This window comes from Misgurnus anguillicaudatus, chromosome 21 (genome assembly GCF_027580225.2).
Source record: "Misgurnus anguillicaudatus chromosome 21, ASM2758022v2, whole genome shotgun sequence".
NCBI lineage: Eukaryota > Metazoa > Chordata > Actinopteri > Cypriniformes > Cobitidae > Misgurnus > Misgurnus anguillicaudatus.
In genome coordinates, this window is record NC_073357.2 from 7,306,232 (window position 1) to 7,312,686 (window position 6,455).

Sequence of the window (6,455 nt, forward strand, 5' to 3'; positions counted from 1 at the left end):
TACTAAAACTATCATAGCAGAGAGGGACATAAAGCACTAGCCTACCAACGCGTTGTCATTCAGAACACGTGAACCAGCTGAAACGGACATGGTTTGACAGTGATTACATAACGACTACCGTAGTTGCAACGCGCATTTGGAAAAGCGAGGCGCTAGAGAGCACTGTTCGTTTGAATGCAAAATACAATTTCACAACTAGATGGGGGTAAAACCTACTTATTGTCGCTTAAGATAATCCCTGTCTGGGAAACCACCCCAAAATATTACAATGATTTCATTGAGTACTATTCATAAATTCGATCATGACTCGACTAGGGACATGGGTTTATCTGCTGCTGAGGAACAGCGCCAGGCCTTTCTTTAACTTCTACACTGCAAAAAATGACTTGGCTTACTTAGTATTTTTGTCTTGTTTTCAGTAAAAATATCTAAAAATTCTTAAATTAAGATTCTTTTTCTCGATGAGCAAAATGACCTAAGAAAATTATACCATTTAAGTGAATTTGTGCTTAAAACAAGCCAAAAGTCTGCCAATAGGGTAAGCAAAAAATCTTGAAAATTTTTCTTAAACACTACATTCAAGAAAAATTAGCTTACCCCATTTGGCAGATTTGTTTTGCTTGTTTTATGCACAAAATCACTTAACTTTGATATTTTTGGTCTAAAAACTAGACTTATTTTCTTGGGTTGTTTTGCTCATCAAGAAAAACCATCTTAATTTTTAGGTGTTTTTACTGAAAACAAGGCAAAAATACTACGAATTTTTTTCTTGAAACAGTGTTATGTGTGGTTTTAATGTCCTGAACAGTGTTGGGGGTGTAACACATTACAAGTAAGTATATAATAATATTACTTTTCTGAAGTAACAAGTAAAGTAACGCATTACTTTATAAATGTACACATTGATATTTGAGTTACTTTTTTAAAAAAGTAATGCGAGTTACTTTTTAGTTTGATTAATTTAATTTTTAAATAAAATAATGTACTGAACATAGTCACTTAGAATTACACACTCTGTGCGCCTCAGTTTAAGTCAGAAACGGAGATGGCAGACCCAAGTTCTGACATTTTTGCGATCATAAAAAACACCTGCAAGGCCTGAAAGAGATCAAGCCGCAGCCAAGTAAGAAAAAGTAACGCAAAAGTAATGTAAGCATTACTTACCATGAAAAGTATCTAAGTAATGCAAGTATCTAATGCCATTACACTAAATTCAGAATAATGTCAGAATAATGTGGATTTATGTTGAAGAAAAATTTTGCATCCCACAGAATGCCCATTATGAAGCCCCAAAATCAGATTACCTCAAAAAATTGGTGAATAGTCTCAAAAACATTCAAACAAATGTGTTATCAATCAAGTGTTAATTAATTCAAGTTTCATGTGAGACAGCTTTTTTCCGTAACACAGTTGACAAAATAATGAATCAAATGTTAATTTTCATTAAAGTCATTAAAGCATACGCTTGCCAAATAATCAATTTAGCACATTAAGGAAATATAATGTTCAACCAACTAGTTTATTTATCAATAAAGAATACTGGTTTTCTTACTTTTTGGCAGACTCGTGAGGAGACGGTTGAAAGAGGCGGCATCTTTTCCTTGAGTGGGCGTGGCTTCGGCACAGACGGCGGACACGCCCCTGCGCATGGTTTAAGAGGAGATAATCTTGCCCTCTCATTTTATCTGTGGTGTGACAAACCAAACTCAGAACACGTATTTAATATTCCGTTACACATACTTTAACCTAATCTCACAAGTTAAAGTGTAGACACATTTCACAAAAAGACTTTTATACGGTGTTGAACAGATTAATCATTGTTGTATCATGATCTACCTGCAGGGGGCGCCAATTGCTAAATGAACTGCAAGCAGGAAAATACAGGAGGCTTCGGATGGGTGCGGTTTCACATCACTTCATATTCACTCACATACTTCTCACATACAAATACTTTTTCAAGTTGTCTGTGAAATTTTCATATCTGCTACCATGGCTACAAGTATTGTACTTATTGTAAAGAAGCATAACAATTCTTTATTCAGTATTATTTGTACTGTAGTTAGGTAAACAAAATTAAAGTTTAAAGAAATGCATATTCTAAATTATGTTTTAAAGTTTCTTCATTGTGTAATATTGATTTAACACACCCGCTTCAAACTATGTCACACATCATATCTACTGAAATAGTAACCCGGCCATAACCTGTGCCTCAGTTCATCTTTTTGTATCATTTCCTCTCACGTGGCTTTTTATATCAGTTTGCACTAAGTATTAACATATACCGAAACTTGCATTAATTTACTGAATATCACCGTTAGTCTTCCATTGCACAAACAAGATTTCCAAATTTTGTCTAAAAAACAAAAAAACTTACTCTGGGACTTCAAAACACAACTTTGTGGTTTTAAACGCAGTGTACAGGTTCAGTATGAGACCAGGTGTGGTTTCAGTGGTGTGGCTTTCATGCACTACTGCTGTACAGGGAACAACACACAGTTATGTACAAAGCAACACATGCTTGGTGTTTCAGTGAAACTGTCTTGTGTTAAAACACTTGTTTCAATAAGGCTTTGGTATTTTGCATGAGAATCAGAAGAGATGAAAGGATTGTGTGATACTGTGTGTGAACTAGCGTTAGGTAGAAATAAAATAATGGATGGTTTCTTGGCTTGTCTGAAATCATACGAACATATAGGAGCGGTTTCCCAGACATTGCTTATCCTAGTTTTAGACTAAACTGTTTGAGCTGCTTTAAAGAGCAATTATTCGATTCACAATTACAATTCCTTTGGTGTGTAAATGTGTATTAGTACATGTTAACGATATGCAAAAGGTACAAATCTCTAAACGATGATTCGTTTCCAATGTAAATCTCTTTTCTTGGACTACAACAAACACGCGGATTGTAGGCAACAGTTTACTTCCTGGGCCGGTTGACGTGGACACGGCGGCCATTATCATAACTCCACCCGTTTCTGAAATACAGCCTGTAAGTAGTCTATGTTTCCATATTTGAAGAATTTATTACTGACTAAACCATGAATCAAATGCATGTTTTGTGCAGTGCAGAGTAGCACTTGTTGTTTGTCGTTTCTACGATCATATGCAAACATGATTTTAATGTTTAAGTATGTTTAAGATGATATTAATTCCTGTCAGCATTGCATTTTGAGCGAATCTTTTAAACATGGTAAGGAGCGTCACATTTCCGTCTGACGTCAGAGGTATTCAGGCCAATCACAACATTCTGGTTAGCTGGCCAATCCGAGGACACTGCGCATTTCAGAACTGCGCGTTTCAGCGGGGCATAGAGGAGCAACAATAATGTACCAGGGTCTTTTTAACCATAAATCACGTGAACATCGGGTGTGCCTCATAAGCCTTGAAAAGTCATAAAACCCGCCCTCTCCATTGAAACGAATGGGACTCTGCTCTAAATAAAAAAATTATTTACACTTCCAATCAAAGTTTCCGAAAGATGGTTTTGGTCCTTTCAAGTAGTTGTTATCATGCTGATATATGTTTAAGTGTTCATTATTGTATACATGATAAGTTTCATTTTAGCTAGTAATTTAATGCTATAGAAACGGGGCGTGCCATTATGATTGGCGTGGTTGAATTGGTTGCGCGAGCGTTTGGGTGGAAGTTTGATACCGCGGCTCCGCCTCTGGCTCCACGGACGATTCCTTCTGCTCATGCCTGACGTTTTTACGTAACATGGCGGCGACCGTGGTCTGACATTTTTGGCTTCAATTCATTACAATGGTGGGAGGCGACGTCGCGTCGTCCTTCTTTTTTTACAGTCTATGGTGAACACATTGTACATCAAATAACATTGTTTTTAGCACATAATAGGTGCTCATTAATTTTAAAACATCTTGCCCTGACTATTTTCAACATACATAGGTGAGATTGTTTTGTCTTAAAGAGACACTCCACTTTTTTTGAAAATAGGCTTATTTTCCAGCTCCCCTAGGGTTAAACACATTTTTTGCCTTTTTGGAATCCATTCACCTGATCTCCGGGTCTGGCAGTACCACTTTTATGCAGCAGCTGAAAATATTCCCCTTAGTAACTTTCAATGGCAGGGGACTATTTTTGGGCACTGCGTAATATCATTGCGCCTCCTGCAGTCATGTTACGACAGCAAAATCCTTGATTATTACGCCAGTTTGAGAGTATAGTTCCTAGACATATCTGCCTAGAAAATCGCAACTTTTAATTTTCTGTCGGTCTTAGTACACAATGTAACTACAGAAGAGTCAAGTTTTAAATAGGAAAAATACCCAAACTCTATGGTTATTTTTTAGCGCGATGCTAATGGTCTAATCAGATTCAATAGATTATGCTAAGCTATGCTAAAAGTGGTACTGTCAGACCCGGAGATCAGCTGAATGGATTCCAAAACGGTAAAAATCAAATGTTTAACTCTAGGGGAGCTGGAAAAGGAGTGTCCCTTTAAGATGCACAACAGTATTGTTTTTTGTAAGATATGTTTGTAAAAACTTCTTAATTGTCCTAATATAAATAGGGCCTAGTCCTGGATAACCTAAACCCAGGAAACCGCCCAATAATGTAAAAACTAAAGTAATATTGTTTACTGAAAAAAACGACTCGTCAGAGCGTAACAATAAAAATATCTTCTGCTGGTCTGATCTAATGTGGACAGTACTTTAGATTTGATCTTGCCAACAAAGAATGATACATTTAAAGGGCACATATTTTGGAAAAGTCCACTTTTACAAGGCGTTTGGACATAATGTGTGTTGGCAGTCAGAGGCAATCTTAACTTAGAGGCATAGGTAGGTGGCTGCTTGGGGCCCCCTACCAGCGGTCATATTAGGGGGCACCCAAACAACCTAATGAATCAATAAAACCCTTATCATCATGGAAACTTCAAAAGCATTGTAAATTGTACTAATATTCTTAAGAACTACGTTGAAATAGTAGTTAAAATGTCCAGTTCATGTTTATCTGTCACTACACACACAATGAAAATGACTAGTCTGTAACGGTGCGCGCGGCATGAAAGATAAACACAGAGTGACAGGAGGACTGGGAAAGTACAGAACAGAGACGAATCAAGACAAATATAAATGCGAAAATTGGTGAGTCAACCGCCTAGTTTTGCTAGTAATAGCCTTAGCACTACGCTGATAAAAATGATTTTGTGGTGAAGTAAATAACGTTACTACAGAAACTACCCATTGACTTATTCTCTATTGGTTTGTGTAGTGCTACAGTTTGTGTGTTCTCTGCTTTTAATCTACATTTTGAAGTAAAAAAAAATGTGTCCTCTTTTATAGATCGGATAGGGGGGCCCCATAGATACCTTTGCCTTGGGCCCCCAATTTGCCAAATCTGCCACCATTGGCAGTGTGTGAACACAACCACCCTACGCTGATAAAAATCCACCATTTTTTCCCCATTAAATCAAAGCAGTCTCATTAGACATGCCGTTTTTATTCTCTTATCAATGTGAGGTCACATTGATAAAGCCCCGCTTACTAACAGTCCTGCATTACCACTTTAAGGGTCAGTGACAAAACAAGCTCCTAAATAATAAAAATATAAATGTATAAAACATTTTACAAATGGATGGAAAGCATATTCTTCAGTTAAGAAAATGCGTTTATAAAGTATTGTTTATTGAACAACATTTTAGTTTATTTTAATAATTTTATTTCAGTTAAAAACCATTTCAGGTTGTTAAACCAACCATAGTGTTGCCAGATAAGTTTTAATGTGTAACAATCATAACAATCCAATTGTCAGTGATTTTTGTATTAAATGCCATTAAAGGTTTGATAACGTTTGTATGCTGAAACCAAATTGAGAAATGGACAGGAAACCCTCACAATGTAAGTTACAAAAACAAACACACATAAGCCGTACTGTCACATCACAAAACAGGAACTTAGTTGTACAACTTTGCTGATACTAACTTTGCACTTGTTTCCTTTAACTTAACAAGAATAAAATAACACATTTTTAAAATGAAGAAACATGAGAAAGTGATGTGTTGTTTGTTGTGTGTCATTAATAGGAAGCAGGGTTGCATCCTCCCTATACTGTGCTGTCAAAATCATGCCACGCCCCCAGGAAATGTAACCTTTCTGCAAAGTCCTTTAGCATGCAGTTACAGAGATATAAAAAGGTGTTTTTCTTTAACTATTGACCTTATTACGGTACTTACTTGTTATTGCAAAAGTCTTTCATGCATAATTGATCTCCTACATATGTTGCATTAGGGACGTAGATATGCCTGTATATGGTTGTGCTTATTTATTTAAAATCCTCATTATGCAAATCTACTGCAAGAGAGTGAGATTATCTATTGATAATGTATTAATCATTTACAACATCAGCCTATTAAAGTCTTAAACAAATGCAAATCCAGAAACAAACTATTTTATTTCATTAATTAGCATTTTTTCTAAACACAAAGTCATAGG